Genomic DNA, 23,715 nt, shown 5'->3' with positions numbered 1-23,715 from the left:
ATACAAAAGGCACAATGCCGACTTAGTACAAGAAAACTGACTCTTCTTACTGTCTATGTTGTGAACCATTCCTGTGACACTAGTTATAGATTCCGATGCTTCACTTCAGATTTACTGTACCCTCCGACCCTCTTATTGACGATGCAACACAGAAATTGCATCGGAATTAAATACAAAATGGACAATCGCAACTTAAGTACAAGAAAACTGACTCTTCTTACTGTCTATGTTGTGAACCATTCCTGTGCCACTAGTTATATATTCCGATGCTTCACTTCAGGTTTACTGTATCCCTCTGACGTTCTTATTGGCGATGAAACACAGAAATTGCATCGGAATTAAATACAAAAGGCACAATGTCGACTTAAGTACAAGATAACTGACTCTTCTCACTGTCTATGTTTTGAACCATTCATGTGACACTAGTTATAGATTCCGATGCTTCACTTCAGGTTTACTGTATCCCTTGGATCTTCTTGTTGACGACGAAACACAGATTTTGCATCGGAATTAAATACAAAAGGCACAATGCCGACTTAAGTACAAGAAAACTGACTCTTCTTTTTGTCTATGTTTGAAACATTCCTGTGACACTAGATAAAGATTCCGATGCTTTACTTCAGGTTTACTGTATACCTCAGACCTTCTTATTGACGATGAAACACACGAATTGCATCGGAATTAAATACAAAAGGCACAATGCCGACTCAAGTACTAGAAGGCTGGCTCTTCATACTGTCTATGTTTTGAACCTTTCCTGTGAGACCGGTTTTAGATTCCGATGCTTCACGTCAGGTTTGCTGTATCCCTCTGACCTTCTTATTGTTGATGAAACACAGAAATTGCATCGGAATTAAATACAAAAGGCACAATGCAGACTTAAGTACACGAAAACTGACTCTTCTTACTGTCTATGTTTTGAACCATTCCTGTGACACTAGTTATAGATTCCGATGCTTCACTTCAGGTTTACTGTATCCCTCTGACCTTCTTATTGACGACGAAACACAGAAATTGCATCGGAATTAAATACAAAATGCACAATGCCGACTTAAGTACAAGAAAACTGACTCTTCTTACTTTCTATGTTTTGAACCATCCCTGTGACACTAGTTATAGATTCCGATGCTTCACCTCAGGTTTACTGTATCCCTCTGACCTTCTTATTGACGATGAAACACAGAAATTGCATCGGAATTAAATACAAAAGGCACAATGCCGACTTAAGTACAAAAAAACTGACTCTTCTTACTATCTCTGTTTTGAACCATTCCTGTGACACTAGTTATAGATTCCGATGATTCACTTCAGGTTTACTGTATTCCTCTGACCTTCTTCTTGACGATGAAACACAGAAATCGCATCGCAATTAAGTAGAAAAGCCACAATGCCGACTTAAGTACACGAAAACTGACTCTTCTTACTGTCTATGTTTTGAACCATTCCAGTGACACTAGTTATAGATTCCGATGCTTCACCTCAGGTTTGCTGTATCCCTCTGACCTTCTTATTGACGATGAAACACAGAAATTGCAACGGAATTAAATACAAAAGGCACAATGCCGACTTAAGTACAAGAAAACTGACTCTTCTTACTGTCTATGTTTTGAACCATTCCTGTGACACTAGTTACAGATTCCGATGCTTCACTTCAGGTTTACTGTATCCCTCTGACCTTTTTATTGACGATGAAACACAGAAATTGCATCGGAATTAAATACAAGAGGCACAATGCCGACTCTAGTACTAGAAGGCTGGCTCTTCATACTGTCTATGTTTTGAACCTTTCCTGTGAGACCAGTTTTAGATTCCGATGATTCACTTCAGGTTTACTGTATCCCATGGACCTTCTTATTGACGACGAAAAACAGAAATTGCATCGGAAATATATACAAAAGGCACAATGCCGACTTAGTACAAGAAAACTGACTCTTCTTACTGTCTATGTTGTGAACCATTCCTGTGACACTAGTTATAGATTCCGATGCTTCACTTCAGATTTACTGTACCCTCCGACCCTCTTATTGACGATGCAACACAGAAATTGCATCGGAATTAAATACAAAATGGACAATCGCAACTTAAGTACAAGAAAACTGACTCCTCTTACTGTCTATGTTTTGAACCATTCATGTGACACTAGTTATAGATTCCGATGCTTCACTTGAGGTCTACTGTATCCCTTGGATCTTCTTATTGACGACGAAACACAGAAATTGCATCGTAATTAAATACAAAATTCACAATGCCGTCTTAAGTACACGAAAACTGACTCTTCTTACTGTCTATGTTTTGAACCATTCCTGTGACACTAGTTATAGATTCCGATGCTTCACTTCAGGTCTACTGTATCCCTCTGACCTTCTAATTGACAATGAAACATGAAAATTGCATCGGAAATAAATACAAAAGGCACAATTCCGACTTAAGTACAAGAAAACTGACTCTTCTCACTGACTATATTTTGAACCAGTTGTGTGACACTAGCTATATGTTCCGATGCTTCACTTCAGGTTTACTGTATCACTCTGAACTTCTTATTGACGATGAAACACAGAAATTGCATCGTAATTAAATACAAACGGCATAATGCCGACTCAAGTACAAGATGACTGGCTCCTCTTACTGTCTATGTTTTGAACCATTCCTGTGACACTAGTTATAGATTCCGATGCATCACTTCAGGTTTACTGTATCCCTCCGACCTCCTTATTGGCGATGAATCTCAGAAATTACATCGGAATTAAATACAAAAGGCACAATGACGACTTAAGTACAAGAAAACTGACTCTTCTCACTGTCTACGTTTTGAACCATACCCGTGACACTAGTTATAAATTCCGATGCTTCACTTCATGTTTACTGTATCAGTCTGACCTTCTTATTGACGATGAAACATAGAAATTGCGTCGGAATTAAATACAAAAGGCACAATGCGGACTCAAATACAAGAAGACTGGCTCTTCTTACTGTCTATGTTATGAACCTTTCCTGTGAGACCGGTTTTCGATTCCGATGCTTCACTTCAGGTTTACTGTATCCCGTGGGCCTTCTTATTCACGACGAAATACAGAAATTGCATCGGATTCAAATAGAAAACGCACAATGCCGACTAAAGTACAAGAAAACTGACTCTTCTTACTGTATGTGTTTTGAACCATTCCTGTGACACTAGTTATAGATTCCGATGCTGCACTTCAGGTTTTGCTGTATCCTTCTGCCCATCTTATTGACGATGAAACACAGAAATTGCATCGGAATTAAATACAAAGAGCACAATGCCGTCTTAAGTACAGGAAAACTGACTCTTCTTACAGTCTATGTTTTGAATTATTCTTGTGACATTAGTTATAGATTCCGATGCTTCACTTCAGGTTTACTTTATCAATCTGACCCTCTTATTGACGACGAAACACAGCAATTGCATCGGAATTAAATACAAAAGGCACAATTCCTACTCAAGCACAAGAAAACTGACTCTTCTTACTGTCTATGATTTGAACCATTCCTGTGACACTAGTTATAGATTCCGATGCATCACTTCAGGTTTACTGTATCCCTCTGACCTTTTTATTGACGATGAAACACAGAAATTGCATCGGAATTAAATACAAAAAGCACAATGCCGTCTTAAGTACAGGAAAACTGACTCTTCTTACTGTCTATGTTTTGAATTATTCTTGTGACACTAGTTATAGATTCCGATGCTTCACTTCAGGTTTACTTTACCCCTCTGACCTTCTTATTGACGATGAAATACAGAAATTGTATCGGAATTAAATACAAAAGGCACAATGCCGACTTAAGTATAAGATTACTTACTTTTCTTACTGTCTTTGTCTTGAACCATTCCTGTGACGCTAGTTATAGATTCCGATGCTTCACTTCAAGCTTACTGTATCCCTCTGACCTTCTTATTGACGACGAAACACAGCAATTGCATCGGAATTAAATACAAAAGGCACAATTCCTACTCAAGCACAAGAAAACTGACTCTTCTTACTGTCTATGATTTGAACCATTCCTGTGACACTAGTTATAGATTCCCATGCTTCACTTCAGGTTTACTGCATCCCTCTGACCTCCTTATTGACGATGAAACACAGATATTGCATCGGAATTAAATACAAAATGCACAATGCCGTCTTAAGTACAGGAAAACTGACTCTTCTTACAGTCTATGTTTTGAATGATTCTTGTGACATTAGTTATAGATTCCGATGCTTCACTTCAGGTTTACTTTATCAATCTGACACTCTTATTGACGACGAAACACAGCAATTGCATCGGAATTAAATACAAAAGGCACAATTCCTACTCAAGCACAAGAGAACTGACTCTTCTTACAGTCTATGTTTTGAATTATTCTTGTGACATTAGTTATAGATTCCGATGCTTCACTTCAGGTTTACTTTATCAATCTGACCCTCTTATTGTCGACGAAACACAGCAATTGCATCGGAATTAAATACAAAAGGCACAATGCCGACTCAAGTACAAGAAAACTGACTCTTCTTACTGTCTATGTTTTGAACCATTCCTGTGACACTAGTTACAGATTTCGATGCTTCACTTCAGGTTTACAGTATCCCTCTGACCTTCTTATTGACGATGAAACACAGAAATTGCATCGGAATTAAATACAAAAGGCACAATGCCGACTAAAGTACGAGAAAACTGACTCTTCTTACTGTCTATGTATTGAACCATTCCTGTGACACTAGTTATAAATTCCGATGCTACACTTCAAGTTTACTGTATCCCTCTGACCTTCGTATTGGCGATGAAACACTGAAATTGCAACGGAATTAAATACAAAAGGCACAATGCCGTCTTATGTACTAAAAAAGTGACTCATCATAGTGTCTAGGTTTTGAACCATTCCTGTGACACTAGTTATAGATTCCGATGCTTCACGTCTGGTTTACTGTATCCCTCTGACCTTATATTGACGATGAAACACAGAAATTGCATCGGAATCAAATGCAAAAGGCTCAATCCCGACTTAAGTACAAGAAGACTGTCTCATCTTACTCTCTATGCTTTGAACCATTCCTGTGACACTAGTTATAGATTCCGATGCTTCACTTCAGCTTTACTGTATCCCTCTGACATTCTTATTGACGGTGAAACACAGAAATTGCATCGGAATTAAATACAAAAGGCACAATTCCTAATCAAGTACAAGAAGACTGGCTCCTCTTACTGTCTATGCTTTGAACCATTCCTGCGACACTAGTTATAGATTCCGATGCTTCACTTCAGGTTTACTGTATCCCTCTGACCTAATTATTGACGATGAAACACAGAAATTGCATCGGAATTAAATACAAAAGGCACAATGCCGACTCAAGTACAAGAAGACTGGCTCTTCTTACTGGCTATGTTTTGAACCATTCCTGTGACACTAGTTATGGATTCGGATACTCGTCTTCAGGTTTACTGTATCCCTCTGACCTTCTTATTGACGATGAAACACAGAAATTGCATTGGAATTAATTACAAAAGGCACAATGCCGACTCAAGTACAAGAAAACTGACTCTACTTACTGTCTATGTTCTGAACCATTCCTGTGTCACTAGTTATAGATTCCGATGCTTCACTTCAGGTTTACTGTATCCCTCTGACCTTCTTATTGACGATGAAACACAGAAATTGCATCGTAATTAAATACAAATGGCATAATGCCGACCCAAGTACAAGAAGACTGGCTCTTCTTACTGTCTATGTTTTGAACCATTCCTGTGACACTAGTTATAGATTCCGATGCTTCACTTCAGGTTTACTGTATCCCTCTGACCTCCTTATTGCCGATGAAACACAGAAATTGCATAAGAATTAAATACAAAATGCACAATGCCGACAAAAATACAAGAAGACTGGCTCTACTTACTGTTTATGTTTTAAACCATTCCTGTGACACTAGTTATGGATTCGGATACTCGACCTCAGGTTTACTGTATCCCTCTGACCTTCTTATTGACGATGAAACACAGACATTGCATCGGAATTAAATACAAAAGCACAATGCCGACTCAAGTACAAGAAAACTGACTTTAGATACTGTCTATGTTTTGAACCATTCCTGTGACACTAGTTACAGATTCCGATGCTTCACTTCAGGTTTACTGTATCCCTCTGACCTTCTTATTGACGATGAAACACAGAAATTGCATCGTAATTAAATACAAAAGGCACAATGCCGACTTAAGTACAAGAAATCTTACTCTTCTTACTGTTATTTTTTGAACCATTCCTGTGACACTAGTTATAGGTTCCGATGCTTCACTTCAGGTATACTTTATCCCTCTGACCTTCTTATTGACGATTAAATACAGAAATTGCATCGGGAATAAATACAAAAGGCACAATGCCGACTCAAGTACACGAAAACAGACTCTTCTTACTGTCTATGTTTTGAACCATCCCTGTGACACTAGTTATAGATTCCGATGCCTCACTTCAGGTTTACTGTATCAGTCTGACCTTCTTATTGACGATGAAACACAGAATTTGCTTCGGAATTATATACAAAATCCACTATGCCGACTTAAGTACAAGAAAAACTGACTCTTCTTACTGTCTATGTTTTGAAATATTCCTGTGACACTAGTTATAGATTCCGATGCTTCACTTCAGGTTTACTGTATCCCTCTGACCTTCTTATTGTCGATGAAACACAGAAATTGCATCGGAATTAAATACAAATGGCACAATAAGGACTTTAGTACAAAAAAACTGATCTTCTTACGGCCTATGTTTTGAACCATTCCTGTGACACTAGTTATGGATTCCGATGCTTCACTTCATGTTTACTGTATCAGTCTGACCTTCTTATTGACGATGAAACACAGAATTTGCTTCGGAATTATATACAAAATCCACTATGCCGACTTAAGTACAAGAAAAACTGACTCTTCTTACTGTCTATGCTTTGAAATATTCCTGTGACACTAGTTATAGATTCCGATGCTTCACTTCAGGTTTACTGTATCCCTCTGACCTTCTTATTGTCGATGAAACACAGAAATTGCATCGGAATCAATTACAGAAGGCCCAATGCCTACTTAAATACAAGATAACTGACTGTTCTTACTGCCTATGTTTTGAACCATTCCTGTGACACTAGTTATAGATTACGATGCTTCACTTCAAGCATCCTGTATCCCTCTGACCTCCTAATTGACGATGGAACACAGAAATTGCATCGGAATTAAATACAAAATGCTCAATGCCGACTTAAGTACAAGAAGACTGACTCTTCTTACTGTCTATGTTTTGAACCATTCCTGTGACACAAGTTAAAGATTCCGATTCTTCACTTCAGGTTTACTGGATCCCGCTGACCTTATTGACGATGAAACACAGAAATAGCATCGGAATTAAATACAAAAGGCACAATGCCTACTCAAATACAAGAAGACTGGCTCTTCTTACAGTCTATGTTATGAACCTTTCCTGTGAGACCGGTTTTAGATTCCGATGTTTCACTTCAGGTTTACTGTATCCCTTGGACTTTATTATTGACGACGATACACATAAATTGCATCGGAATTAAATACAAAAGGCACAATGATGACTCAAGTACAAGAAAACTGACTCTTCTCACTGTCTATGTTTTGAACCATTCCTGTGACACTAGTTATAAATTCGGATACTCGACTGCAGGTTTACTGTATCCCTCTGACCTTCTTCTTGACGATGAAACACTGAAATTGCAACGGAATTAAATACAAAAGGCACAATTCCTACTCAAGTACAAGAAGACTGGCTCTTCTTACTGTCTATGTTTTGAACCATTCCTGTGACACTAGTTATAGTTTCCGATGCTTCACTTCAGGTTTACTGTATCCCTCTGACCTTCTTATTGACGATGAAACACAGAAATTGCATCGGAATTAAATACAAAAGGCACAATGCCGACATAAGTACGAGAAAACTGACTCTTCTTACTGTCTATGTTTTGAACCAATCCGGTGACACTAGTTACAGATTCCTATGCTTCACTTCAGGTTTACTGTGTCCCTCTGACCTCCGTATTGTCGATGACACACAGAAATTTCATCGGAATTAAATACAAAAGGCACAATGCCGACTCAAGTACAAGAAGACTGGCTCTTCTTACTGTCTATGTTATGAACTTTTCCTGTGAGACCGGTTTTCGATTCCGATGCTTCACTTCATTTTTACTGTATCCCGTGAGCCTTCCTATTGACGACGAAACACAGAAATTGCATCGGAATTAAATACAAAAGGCACAATGCCGACTAAAGTACAAGAAAACTGACTCTTCTTACTGTATATGTTTTGAACCATTCCTGTGACACTAGTTATAGATTCCGATGCTTCACCTCATGTTTACTGTATCAGTCTGACCTTCTTATTGACGATGAAACACAGACATTGCTTCGGAATTATATACAAAAAGCACTATGCCGACTTAAGTACAAGAAAACTGACTCTTCTTACTGTCTATGGTTTGAAATATTCCTGTGACACTAGTTATAGATTCCCATGCTTCACTTCAGGTTTACTGTATCCCTCTGACCTTCTTATTGTCGATGAAACACAGATATTGCATCGGAATTAATTACAAAAGGCCCAATGCCTACTTAAGTACAAGATAACTAACTGTTCTTACTGTCTATGTTTTGAATTATTCTTGTGACATTAGTTATAGATTCCGATGCTTCACTTCAGGTTTACTTTGTCCCTCTGACCTTTTTATTGACGATGAAACACAGAAATTGCATCGGAATTAAATACAAAAGGCTCAATGCCGACTTAAGTACAAGAAGACTGACTCTTCTTACTATCTATGATTTGAACCATTCCTGTGACACTAGTTATGGATCCCGATGCTTCACTTCGGGTTTACTGTATCCCTTTGACCTTCTTGTTGACGATTAAACACAGAAATTGCACCGGGAATAAATACAAAAGGCACAATGCCGACTCAAGTACAAGAAGACTGGCTCTTCTTACTGTCTATGTTTTGAACCATTCCTGTGACACTAGTTATAGATTCCGATGCCTCACTTCAGGTTTACTGTATCCCTCCGACCTCCTAATTGACGATGAAACTCAGAAATTGCATCGGAATTAATTACAAATGGCACAATAAGGACTTTAGTACAAGAAAACAGATCTTCTTACTGCCTATGTTTTGAACCATTCCTGTGAGACTAGTTATAGATTCCGATGCTTCACTTCATGTTTACTGTATCAGCCTGACCTTCTTATTGACGATGAAACACAGAAATTGCTTCGGAATTATATACAACAAGCACTATGCCGACTTAAGTACAAGAAAACTGACTCTTCTTACTGTCTATGTTTTGAAATATTCCTGTGACACTAGTTATAGATTCCGATGCTTCACTTCAGGTTTACTGTATCCCTTGGACCTTCTTATAGTCGATGAAACACAGAAATTGCATCGGAATTAATTACAGAAGGCCCAATGCCTACTTAAGTACAAGATAACTGACTGTTCTTACTGTCTATGTTTTGAACCATTCCTGTGACACTACTTATCGATTCCGATGCTTCACTTCAAGCTTACTGTATCCCTCTGACCTTGTAATTGACGATGAAACACAGAAACTGCATCGGAATTAAATACAAAAGGAACAATGCCGACATAAGTACAAGAAGACTGACTCTTCTTACTGTCTATGTTTTGAACCATTCCTGTGACACAAGTTATAGATTCCGATTCTTCACTTCAGGTTTACTGAATCCCGCTGACCTTATTGACGATGAAACACAGAAATTGCATCGGAATTAAATACAAAAGGCACAATGCCTACTCAAATACAAGAAGACTGGCTCTTCTTACAGTCTATGTTATGAACCTTTCCTGTGAGACCGGTTTTAGATTCCGATGTTTCACTTCAGGATTACTGTATCCCTTGGACCTTATTATTGACGACGAAACAAAGAAGTTGCATCGGAATGATATACAAATGGCACAATGTCGATTTATGTACAAGAAAACTGAGTCTCCTTACTTTCTATGTTTTGAACCATTCTTGTGACACTAGTTATAGATTCCCATGCTTCACTTCAGGTTTACTGTATCCCTCTGACCTCCTTATTGACGATGAAACACAGATATTGCATCGGAATTAAATACAAAAGGCACAATGCCGACTTAAGTATAAGAACACTGACTCTTCCTACTGTCTATGTTTTGAACCATTCCTGTGACACAAGTTATTGATTCCGATTCTTCACTTCAGGATTACTGAATCCCGCTGACCTTCTTATTGACGATGAAACACAGAAATTGCATCGGAATTAAATAGAAAAGGCACAATGCCGACTATAATACAAGAAGACTGGCTCTTCTTACTGTCTATGTTATGAACCTTTCCTGTGTGACCGGTTTTAGATTCCAATGTTTCACTTCAGGTTTACTGTATCCTGTGGACCATATTATTGACGACGAAACACAGAAATTGCATCAGAATTAAATACAAATGCACAATGCCGACTTAAGTACAAGATAACTGACGCTTCTTACTTTCTATGTTTTGAACCATTCCTGTGACACTAGTTATAGATTACGAAGCTTCACTTCAGGTTAACTGTATCCCTCTGACCTCCTTATTGACGAAGAAACACAGAAATTGCATCGGAATTAAATACAAAAGACACAATGCCGACTCAAGTACAAGAAGACTGGCTCTTCTTACTGTCTATGCTTTGAACCATTCCTGTGACACTAGTTATAGATTCCCATGCTTCACTTCAGGTTTACTGTATCCCTCTGACCTCCTTATTGACGATGAAACACAGATATTGCATCGGAATTAATTACAAAAGGCACAATGCCGACTATAATACAAGAAGACTGGCTCTTCTTACTGTCTATGTTATGAACCTTTCCTGTGTGACCGGTTTTAGATTCCAATGTTTCACTTCAGGTTTACTGTATCCTTTGGACCTTGTTATTGACGACGATACACAGAAATTGCATCGGAATTAAATACAAAAGGCACAATGATGACTCAAGTACAAGAAAACTGACTCTTCTCTCTGTCTATGTTTTGAACCATTCCTGTGACACTAGTTATAAATTCGGATACTCGACTGCAGGTTTACTGTATCCCTCTGACCTTCTTCTTGACGATGAAACACTGAAATTGCAACGGAATTAAATACAAAAGGCACAATGATGACTCAAGTACAAGAAAACTGACTCTTCTTACTGCCTATGTTTTGATCCATTCCTGTGTCACTAGTTATCGATTCCGATGCTTCACTTCAGGTTTACTGTATCCCTCTGACTTATATTGACGATGAAACACAGAAATTGCATCGGAATTAAATACAAAAGGCTCAATGCCTACTTAAGTACAAGAAGACTGTCTCATCTTAGTCTTTATGTTTTGAACCATTCCTGTGACACTAGTTATAGATTCTGATGCTTCACTTCAGCATTACTGTATCCCTCTGACCTTCTTATTGACGATGAAACACAGAAATTGCATCGGAATTAAATACAAAAGGCACAATTCCTACTCAAGTACAAGAAGACTGGCTCTTCTTACTGTCTATGTTTTGAACCATTCCTGTGACACTAGTTATAGATTCCGATTCTTCACTTCTGGTTTACTAAATCCCGCTGACCTTCTTATTGACGATGAATCACAGAAATTGCATCGGAACTAAATACAAAAGGCACAATTCCTACTCAAGTACAAGAAGACTGGCTCTTCTTACTGTCTATGTTTTGAACCATTCCTGTGACACTAGTTATAGTTTCCGATGCTTCACTTCAGGTTTACTGTATCTCTCTGACCTTCTTATTGACGATGAAACACAGAAATTGCATCGGAATTAAATACAAAAGGCACAATGCCGACTTAAGTACGAGAAAACTGACTCTTCTTACTGTCTATGTTTTGAACCAATCCGGTGACACTAGTTACAGATTCCTATGCTTCACTTCAGGTTTACTGTATCCCTCTGACCTCCGTATTGTCGATGAAACACAGAAATTTCATCGGAATTAAATACAAAACTCACAATGCCGACTCAAATACAAGAAGACTGGCTCTTCTTACTGTCCATGTTATGAACCTTTCCTGTGAGACCGGTTTTCGATACCGATGCTTCACTTCATTTTTACTGTATCCCGTGAGCCTTCCTATTGACGACAAAACACAGAAATTGCATCGGAATTAAATAGAAAAGGCACAATGCCGACTAATGTACAAGAAAACTGACTCTTCTTACTGTATATGTTTTGAACCATTCCTGAGACACTAGTTATAGATTCCGATGCTTCACCTCATGTTTACTGTATCAGTCTGACCTTCTTATTGACGATGAAACACAGACATTGCTTCGGAATTATATACAAAAAGCACTATGCCGACTTAAGTACAAGAAAACTGACTCTCCTTACTGTCTATGGTTTGAAATATTCCTGTGACACTAGTTATAGATTCCGATGCTTCACTTCAGGTTTACTGTATCCCTCTGACCTTCTTATGGTCGATGAAACACAGATATTGCATCGGAATTAATTACAAAAGGCCCAATGCCTACTTAGGTACAAGATAACTAAATGTTCTTACTGTCTATGTTTTGAATTATTCTTGTGACATTAGTTATAGATTCCGATGCTTCACTTCAGGTTTACTTTGTCCCTCTGACCTTTTTATTGACGATGAAACACAGAAATTGCATCGGAATTAAATACAAAAGGCACAAAGCCGACTTAAGTACAAGAAGACTGACTCTTCTTACTATCTGTGTTTTGAACCATTCCTGTGACACTAGTTATGGATCCCGATGCTTCACTTCGGGTTTACTGTATCCCTTTGACCTTCTTATTGACGATTAAACACAGAAATTGCATCGGGAATAAATACAAAAGGCACAATGCCGACTCAAGTACAAGAAGACTGGCTCTTCTTACTGTCTATGTTTTGAACCATTCCTGTGACACTAGTTATAGATTCCGATGCCTCACTTCAGGTTTACTGTATCCCTCCGACCTCCTAATTGACGATGAAACTGAGAAATTGCATCGGAATTAAATACAAATGGCACAATAAGGACTTTAGTACAAGAAAACAGATCTTCTTACTGCCTATGCTTTGAACCATTCCTGTGACACTAGTTATAGATTCCGATGCTTCACTTCATGTTTACTGTATCAGCCTGACCTTCTTATTGACGATGAAACACAGAAATTGCTTCGGAATTATATACAACAAGCACTATGCCGACTTAAGTACAAGAAAACTGACTCTTCTTACTGTCTATGCTTTGAAATATTCCTGTGACACTAGTTATAGATTCCGATGCTTCACTTCAGGTTTACTGTATCCCTTGGACCTTCTTATTGTCGATGAAACACAGAAATTGCATCGGAATTAATTACAGAAGGCCCAATGCCTACTCAAATACAAGAAGACTGGCTCTTCTTACAGTCCATGTTATGAACCTTTCCTATGAGACCGGTTTTAGATTCCGATGTTTCACTTCAGGATTACTGTATCCCTTGGACCTTATTATTGACGACGAAACAAAGAAATTGCATCGGAATTATATACAAATGGCACAATGCCGACTTATGTACAAGAAAACTGAGTCTTCTTACTTTCTATGTTTTGAACCACTCTTGTGACACTTGTTATAGATTCCCATGCTTCACTTCAGGTTTACTGTATCCCTCTGACCTCCTTATTGACGATGAAACACAGATATTGCATCGGAATTAAATACAAAAGGCACAATGCCGACTTAAGTACAAGAACACTGACTCTTCTTACTGTCTATGTTTTGAACCATTCCTGTGACACAAGTTATTGATTCCGATTCTTCACTTAAGGATTACTGAATCCCGCTGACCTTCTTATTGACGATGAAACACAGAAATTGCATCGGAATTAAATAGAAAAGGCACAATGCCGACTATAATACAAGAAGACTGGCTCTTCTTACTGTCTATGTTATGAACCTTTCCTGTGTGACCCGTTTTAGATTCCAATGTTTCACTTCAGGTTTACTGTATCCTTTGGACCATATTATTGACGACGAAACACAGAAATTGCATCAGAATTAAATAGAAAAGGCACAATGCCGACTCAAGTACAAGAAGACTGGCTCTTCTTACTGTCTATGCTTTGAACCATTCCTGTGACACTAGTTATAGATTCCCATGCTTCACTTCAGGTTTACTGTATCCCTCTGACCTCCTTATTTACGATGAAACACAGATATTGCATCGGAATTAATTACAAAAGGCACAATGCCGACTATAATACAAGAAGACTGGCTCTTCTTACTGTCTATGTTATGAACCTTTCCTGTGTGACCGGTTTTAGATTCCAATGTTTCACTTCAGGTTTACTGTATCCTTTGGACCTTGTTATTGACGACGATACACAGAAATTGCATCGGAATTAAATACAAAAGGCACAATGATGACTCAACTACAAGAAAACTGACTCTTCTCACTGTCTATGTTTTGAACCATTCCTGTGACACTAGTTATAAATTCGGATACTCGACTGCAGGTTTACTGTATCCCTCTGACCTTCTTCTTGACGATGAAACACTGAAATTGCAACGGAATTAAATACAAAAGGCACAATGATGACTCAAGTACAAGAAAACTGACTCTTCTTACTGTCTATGTTTTGATCCATTCCTGTGTCACTAGTTATCGATTCCGATGCTTCACTTCAGGTTTACTGTATCCCTCTGACTTATATTGACGATGAAACACAGAAATTGCATCGGAATTAAATACAAAAGGCTCAATGCCTACTTAAGTACAAGAAGACTGTCTCATCTTAGTCTCTATGTTTTGAACCATTCCTGTGACACTAGTTATAGATTCTGATGCTTCACTTCAGCTTTACTGTATCCCTCTGACCTTCTTATTGACGATGAAACACAGAAATTGCATCGGAATTAAATACAAAAGGCACAATTCCTGTTCAAGTACAAGAAGACTGGCTCTTCTTACTGTCTATGTTTTGAACCATTACTGTGACACTAGTTATGGATTCCGAAGCATCACTTCAGGTTTACTGTATCCCTCTGACCTCCTTATTGTCGATGAAACACAGAAATTGCATCGGAATTAAATACAAAAGGCACAATGCCGACTCAAGTACAAGAAGACTGGCTCTTCTTACTGTCTAGGTTCTGAACCATTCCTCTGACACTAGTTATGGATTCGGACACTCGACTTCAGGTTTACTGTATCCCTCTGACCTTCTTACTGACGATGAAACACAGAAATTGCATCCGAATTAATTACAAAAGGCACAATGCCTACTTAAGTACAAGATAACTGACTGTTCTTACTGTCTATGTTTTGAACCATTCCTGTGCCACTAGTTATATATTCCGATGCTTGACTTCAAGCTTGCTGTATCCCTCAGACCTTCTTATTATGAAACACAGAAATTGCATCGGAATTGTATACAAAAGGCTCAATGCCGACTTAAGTACGAGAAAACTGACTCTTCTTACTGTCTACGTTTTGAACCATTCCTGTGACACTAGTTATAGATTCCGATTCTTCACTTCTGGTTTACTAAATCCCGCTGACCTTCATATTGACGATGAAACACAGAAATTGCATCGGAACTAAATACAAAAGGCACAATTCCTACTCAAGTACAAGAAGACTGGCTCTTCTTACTGTCTATGTTTTGAACCATTCCTGTGACACTAGTTATAGTTTCCGATGCTTCACTTCAGGTTTACTGTATCTCTCTGACCTCCGTATTGACGATGAAACACAGAAATTGCATCGGAATTAAATACAAAAGGCACAAAGCCGACTTAAGTACAAGAAGGCTGACTCTTCTTACTATCTGTGTTTTGAACCATTCCTGTGACACTAGTTATGGATCCCGATGCTTCACTTCGGGTTTACTGTATCCCTTTGACCTTCTTATTGACGATTAAACACAGAAATTGCATTGGGAATCAATACAAAAGGCACAATGCCGACTCAAGTACAAGAAGACTGGCTCTTCTTACTGTCTATGTTTTGAACCATTCCTGTGACACTAGTTATAGATTCCGATGCCTCACTTCAGGTTTACTGTATCCCTCCGACCTCCTAATTGACGATGAAACTGAGAAATTGCATCGGAATTAAATACAAATGGCACAATAAGGACTTTAGTACAAGAAAACAGATCTTCTTACTGCCTATGTTTTGAACCATTCCTGTGACACTAGTTATAGATTCCGATGCTTCACTTCATGTTTACTGTATCAGCCTGACCTTCTTATTGACGATGAAACACAGAAATTGCTACGGAATTATATACAACAAGCACTATGCCGACTTAAGTACAAGAAAACTGAGTCTTCTTACTGTCTATGCTTTGAAATATTCCTGTGACACTAGTTATAGATTCCGATGCTTCACTTCAGGTTTACTGTATCCCTTGGACCTTCTTATTGTCGATGAAACACAGAAATTGCTTCGGAATTAATTACAGAAGGCCCAATGCCTACTTAAGTACAAAATAACTGACTGTTCTTACTGTCTATGTTTTGAACCATTCCTGTGACACTAGTTATCGATTCCGATGCTTCACTTCAAGCTTACTGTATCCCTCTGACCTTGTAATTGACGATGAAACACAGAAATTGCATCGGAATTAAATACAAAAGGCTCAATGCCGACTAAAGTACAAGAAGACTGACTCTTCTTACTGTCTATGTTTTGAACCATTCCTGTGACACAAGTTATAGATTCCGATTCTTCACTTCAGGTTTACTGAATCCTGCTGACCTTATTGACGATGAAACACAGAAATTGCATCGGAATTAAATACAAAAGGCACAATGCCTACTCAAATACAAGAAGACTGGCTCTTCTTACAGTCTATGTTATGAACCTTTCCTCTGAGACCGGTTTTAGATTCCGATGTTTCACTTCAGGAGTACTGTATCCCTTGGACCTTATTATTGACGACGAAACAAAGAAATTGCATCGGAATTATATACAAATGGCACAATGCCGACTTATGTACAAGAAAACTGAATCTTCTTACTTTCTATGTTTTGAACCACTCTTGTGACACTAGTTATAGATTCCCATGCTTCACTTCAGGTTTACTGTATCCCTCTGACCTCCTTATTGACGATGAAACACAGATATTGCATCGGAATTAAATACAAAAGGCACAATGCCGACTTAAGTACAAGAACACTGACTCTTCTTACTGTCTATGTTTTGAACCATTCCTGTGACACAAGTTGTTGATTCCGATTCTTCACTTCAGGATTACTGAATCCCGCTGACCTTCTTATTGACGATGAAACACAGAAATTGCATCGGAATTAAATAGAAAAGGCACAATGCCGACTATAATACAAGAAGACTGGCTCTTCTTACTGTCTATGTTATGAACCTTTCCTGTGTGACCGGTTTTAGATTCCAATGTTTCACTTCAGGTTTACTGTATCCTTTGGACCATATTATTGACGACGAAACACAGAAATTGCATCAGAATTAAATACAAAAGGCACAATGCCGACTGAAGTACAAGATAACTGACGCTTCTTACTTTCTATGTTTTGAACCATTCCTGTGACACTAGTTATAGATTACGAAGCTTCACTTCATGTTAACTGTATCCCTCTGACCTCCTTATTGACGAAGAAACACAGAAATTGCATCGGAATTAAATGCAAAAGACACAATGCCGACTCAAGTACAAGAAGACTGGCTCTTCTTACTGTCTATGCTTTGAACCATTCCTGTGACACTAGTTATAGATTCCCATGCTTCACTTCAGGTTTACTGTATCCCTCTGACCTCCTTATTGACGATGAAACACAGATATTGCATCGGAATTAATTACAAAAAGCACAATGCCGACTATAATACAAGAAGACTGGCTCTTCTTACTGTCCATGTTATGAACCTTTCCTGTGTGACCGGTTTTAGATTCCAATGTTTCACTTCAGGTTTACTGTATCCTTTGGACCTTGTTATTGACGACGATACACAGAAATTGCATCGGAATTAAATACAAAAGGCACAATGATGACTCAAGTACAAGAAAACTGACTCTTCTCACTGTCTATGTTTTGAACCATTCCTGTGACACTAGTTATAAATTCGGATACTCGACTGCAGGTTTACTGTATCCCTCTGACCTTCTTCTTGACGATGAAACACTGAAATTGCAACGGAATTAAATACAAAAGGCACAATGATGACTCAAGTACAAGAAAACTGGCTCTTCTTACTGTCTATGTTTTGATCCATTCCTGTGTCACTAGTTATCGATTCCGATGCTTCACTTCAGGTTTACTGTATCCCTCTGACTTATATTGACGATGAAACACAGAAATTGCATCGGAATTAAATACAAAAGGCTCAATGCCTACTTAAGTACAAGAAGACTGTCTCATCTTAGTCTCTATGTTTTGAACCATTCCTGTGACACTAGTTATAGATTCTGATGCTTCACTTCAGCTTTACTGTATCCCTCTGACCTTCTTATTGACGATGAAACACAGAAATTGCATCGGAATTAAATACAAAAGGCACAATTCCTAATCAAGTACAAGAAGACTGGCTCTTCTTACTGACTATGTTTTGAACCATTACTGTGACACTAGTTATGGATTCCGAAGCATCACTTCAGGTTTACTGTATCCCTCTGACCTCCTTATTGTCGATGAAACACAGAAATTGCATCGGAATTAAATACAAAAGGCACAATGCCGACTCAAGTACAAGAAGACTGGCTCTTCTTACTGTCTAGGTTCTGAACCATTCCTCTGACACTAGTTATGGATTCGGATACTCGACTTCAGGTTTACTGTATCCCTCTGACCTTCTTACTGACGATGAAACACAGAAATTGCATCGGAATTAATTACAAAAGGCACAATGCCTACTTAAGTACAAGATAACTGATTCTTCTTACTGTCTATGTTTTGAACCATTCCTGTGCCACTAGTTATATATTCCGATGCTTGACTTCAAGCTTGCTGTATCCCTCAGACCTTCTTATTATGAAACACAGAAATTGCATCGGAATTGTATACAAAAGGCTCAATGCCGACTTAAGTACGAGAAAACTGACTCTTCTTACTGTCTATGTTTTGAACCATTCCTGTGACACTAGTTATAGATTCAAATTCTTCACTTCTGGTTTACTAAATCCCGCTGACCTTCTTATTGACGATGAAACACAGAAATTGCATCGGAACTAAATACAAAAGGCACAATACCTACTCAAGTACAAGAAGACTGGCTCTTCTTACTGTCTATGTTTTGAACCATTCCTGTGACACTAGTTATAGTTTCCGATGCTTCACTTCAGGTTTACTGTATCTCTCTGACCTTCTTATTGACGATGAAACACAGAAGTTGCATCGGAATTAAATACAAAAGGCACAATGCCGACTTAAGTACGAGAAAACTGACTCTTCTTACTGTCTATGTTTTGAACCAATCCGGTGACACTAGTTACAGATTCCTATGCTTCACTTCAGGTTTACTGTATCCCTCTGACCTCCGTGTTGTCGATGAAACACAGAAATTTCATCGGAATTAAATACAAAAGGCACAATGCCGACTCAAATACAAGAAGACTGGCTCTTCTTACTGTCTATGTTATGAACCTTTCCTGTGAGACCGGTTTTCGATACCGATGCTTCACTTCATTTTTACTGTATCCAGTGAGCCTTCCTATTGACGACGAAACACAGAAATTGCATCGGTATTAAATAGAAAAGGCACAATGCCGACTAATGTACAAGAAAACTGACTCTACTTACTGTATATGTTTTGAACCATTCCTGAGACACTAGTTATAGATTCCGATGCTTCACCTCATGTTTACTGTATCAGTCTGACCTTCTTATTGACGATGAAACACAGACATTGCTTCGGAATTATATACAAAAAGCACTATGCCGACGTAAGTACAAGAAAACTGACTCTCCTTACTGTCTATGGTTTGAAATATTCCTGTGACACTAGTTATAGATTCCGATGCTTCACTTCAGGTTTACTGTATCCCTCTGACCTTCTTATGGTCGATGAAACACAGATATTGCATCGGAATTAATTACAAAAGGCCCAATGCCTACTTAAGTACAAGATAACTAAATGTTCTTACTGTCTATGTTTTGAATTATTCTTGTGACATTAGTTACAGATTCCGATGCTTCACTTCAGGTTTACTTTGTCCCTCTGACCTTTTTATTGACGATGAAACACAGAAATTGCATCGGAATTAAATACAAAAGGCACAAAGCCGACTTAAGTACAAGAAGACTGACTCTTCTTACTATCTGTGTTTTGAACCATTCCTGTGACACTAGTTATGGATCCCGATGCTTCACTTCGGGTTTACTGTATCCCTTTGACCTTCTTATTGACGATTAAACACAGAAATTGCATCGGGAATAAATACAAAAGGCACAATGCCGACTCAAGTACAAGAAGACTGGCTCTTCTTACTGTCTATGTTTTGAACCATTCCTGTGACACAAGTTATAGATTCCGAATCTTCACTTCAGGTTTACTGTATCCCTCTGACCTTCTTATGGTCGATGAAACACAGATATTGCATCGGAATTAATTACAAAAGGCCCAATGCCTACTTAAGTACAAGATAACTAAATGTTCTTACTGTCTATGTTTTGAATTATTCTTGTGACATTAGTTATAGATTCCGATGCCTCACTTCAGGTTTACTGTATCCCTCCGACCTCCTAATTGACGATGAAACTGAGAAATTGCATCGGAATTAAATACAAATGGCACAATAGGGACTTTAGTACAAGAAAACAGATCTTCTTACTGCCTATGTTTTGAACCATTCCTTTGACACTAGTTATAGATTCCGATGCTTCACTTCATGTTTACTGTATCAGCCTGAAATTCTTATTGACGATGAAACACAGAAATTGCTTCGGAACTATATACAACAAGCACTATGCCGACTTAAGTACAAGAAAGCTGACTCTTCTTACTGTCTATGCTTTGAAATATTCCTGTGACACTAGTTATAGATTCCGATGCTTCACTTCAGGTTTACTGTATCCCTTGGACCTTCTTATTGTCGATGAAACACAGAAATTGCATCGGAATTAATTACAGAAGGCCCAATGCCTACTTAAGTACAAGATAACTGACTGTTCTTACTGTCTATGTTTTGAACCATTCCTGTGACACTAGTTATCGATTCCGATGCTTCACTTCAAGCTTACTGTATCCCTCTGACCTTGTAATTGACGATGAAACACAGAAATTGCATCGGAATTAAATACAAAAGGCTCAATGCCGACTAAAGTACAAGAAGACTGACTCTCCTTACTGTCAATGTTTTGAACCATTCCTGTGACACAAGTTATAGATTCCGATTCTTCACTTCAGGTTTACTGAATCCCGCTGACCTTATTGACGATGAAACACAGAAATTGCATCGGAATTAAATACAAAAGGCACAATGCCTACTCAAATACAAGAAGACTGGCTCTTCTTACAGTCTATGTTATGAACCTTTCCTATGAGACCGGTTTTAGATTCCGATGTTTCACTTCAGGATTACTGTATCCCTTGGACCTTATTATTGACGACGAAACAAAGAAATTGCATCGGAATTATATACAAATGGCACAATGCCGACTTATGTACAAGAAACTGAGTCTTCTTACTTTCTATGTTTTGAACCACTCTTGTGACACTAGTTATAGATTCCCATGCTTCACTTCAGGTTTACTGTATCCCTCTGACCTCCTTATTGACGATGAAACACAGATATTGCATCGGAATTAAATACAAAAGGCACAATGCCGACTTAAGTACAAGAACACTGACTCTTCTTACTGTCTATGTTTTGAACCATTCCTGTGACACAAGTTATTGATTCCGATTCTTCACTTCAGGATTACTGAATCCCGCTGACCTTCTTATTGACGATGAAACACAGAAATTGCATCGGAATTAAATAGAAAAGGCACAATGCCAACTATAATACAAGAAGACTGGCTCTTCTTACTGTCTATGTTATGAACCTTTCCTGTGTGACCGGTTTTAGATTCCAATGTTTCACTTCAGGTTTACTGTATCCTTTGGACCATATTATTGACGACGAAACACAGAAATTGCATCAGAATTAAATACAAAAGGCACAATGCCGACTTAAGTACAAGATAACTGACTATTCTTACTTTCTATATTTTGAACCATTCCTGTGACACTAGTTATACATTACGAAGCTTTACTTCAGGTTAACTGTATCCCGCTGACCTCCTTATTGACGAAGAAACACAGAAATTGCATCAGAATTAAATACAAAAGACCCAATGCCGACTTAAGTACAAGAAAACTGACTCTTCTTACTGTCTATGATTTGAACCATTCCTGTGTCACTAGTTATAGTTTCCGATGCTTCACTTCAGGTTTACTGTATCCCTCTGACCTTCTTATTGACGATGAAACACAGAAATTGCATCGGAATTAAATACAAAAGGCACAATGCCGACTTAAGTACAAGAAAACTTACTTTTCTTACTGTCTCTGTTTTGAACCAATCCAGTGACACTAGTTATAGATTCCGATGCTTCACTTCAAGCTTACTGTATCCCTCTGACATTCTTATTGACGATGAAACACAGAAATTACATCGGAATTAAATAGAAAAGGCACAATGCCGACTAAAGTACAAGAAAACTGACTCTTCTTACTGTCTATGCTTTGAACCATTCCTGTGACACTAGTTATAGATTCCGATGCTTCACTTCAGCTTTACTGTATCTCTCTGACCTTCTTATTGACGATGAAACACAGAAATTGCATCGGAATTAAATACAAAAGGCACAATTCTTACTCAAGTACAAGAAGACTGGCTCTTCTTACTGTCTACGTTTTGAACCATTGTTGTGACACTACTTATGGATTCCGATGCTTCACTTCAGGTTTACTGTATCCCTCTGACCTCCTTATTGTCGATGAAACACAGAAATTGCATCGGAATTAAATACAAAAGGCACAATGCCAACTCAAGTACAAGAAGACTGGCTCTACTTACTGTCTATGTTTTGAACCATTCCTGTGACACTAGTTATAAATTCGGATACTCGACTGCAGGTTTACTGTATCCCTCTGACCTTCTTATTGACGATGAAACACTGAAATTGCAAAGGAATTAAATACAAAAGGCACAATGATGACTCAAGTACAAGAAAACTGACTCTTCTTACTGTCTATGATTTGAACCATTCCTGTGTCACTAGTTATAGTTTCCGATGCTTCACTTCAGGTTTACTGTATCCCTCTGACCTTCTTATTGACGATGAATCACAGAAATTGCATCGGAATTAAATACAAAAGGCACAATGCCGACTTAAGTACAAGAAAACTTACTTTTCTTACTGTCTTTGTTTTGAACCAATCCAGTGACACTAGTTATAGATTCCGATGCTTCACTTCAAGCTTACTGTATCCCTCTGACCTTCTTATTGACGATGAAACACAGAAATTACATCGGAATTAAATAGAAAAGGCACAATGCCGACTAAAGTACAAGAAAACTGACTCTTCTTACTGTCTATGCTTTGAACCATTCCTGTGACACTAGTTATAGATTCCGATGCTTCACTTCAGCTTTACTGTATCTCTCTGACCGTCTTATTGACGATGAAACACAGAAATTGCATCGGAATTAAATACAAAAGGCACAATT

This window comes from Schistocerca serialis, chromosome 5, assembly GCF_023864345.2.
Source record: "Schistocerca serialis cubense isolate TAMUIC-IGC-003099 chromosome 5, iqSchSeri2.2, whole genome shotgun sequence".
NCBI classification, from domain to species: Eukaryota; Metazoa; Arthropoda; class Insecta; order Orthoptera; family Acrididae; genus Schistocerca; species Schistocerca serialis.
The sequence above is the reverse complement of the archived record's forward strand: the minus strand, read 5'-3'. Positions refer to the sequence as shown.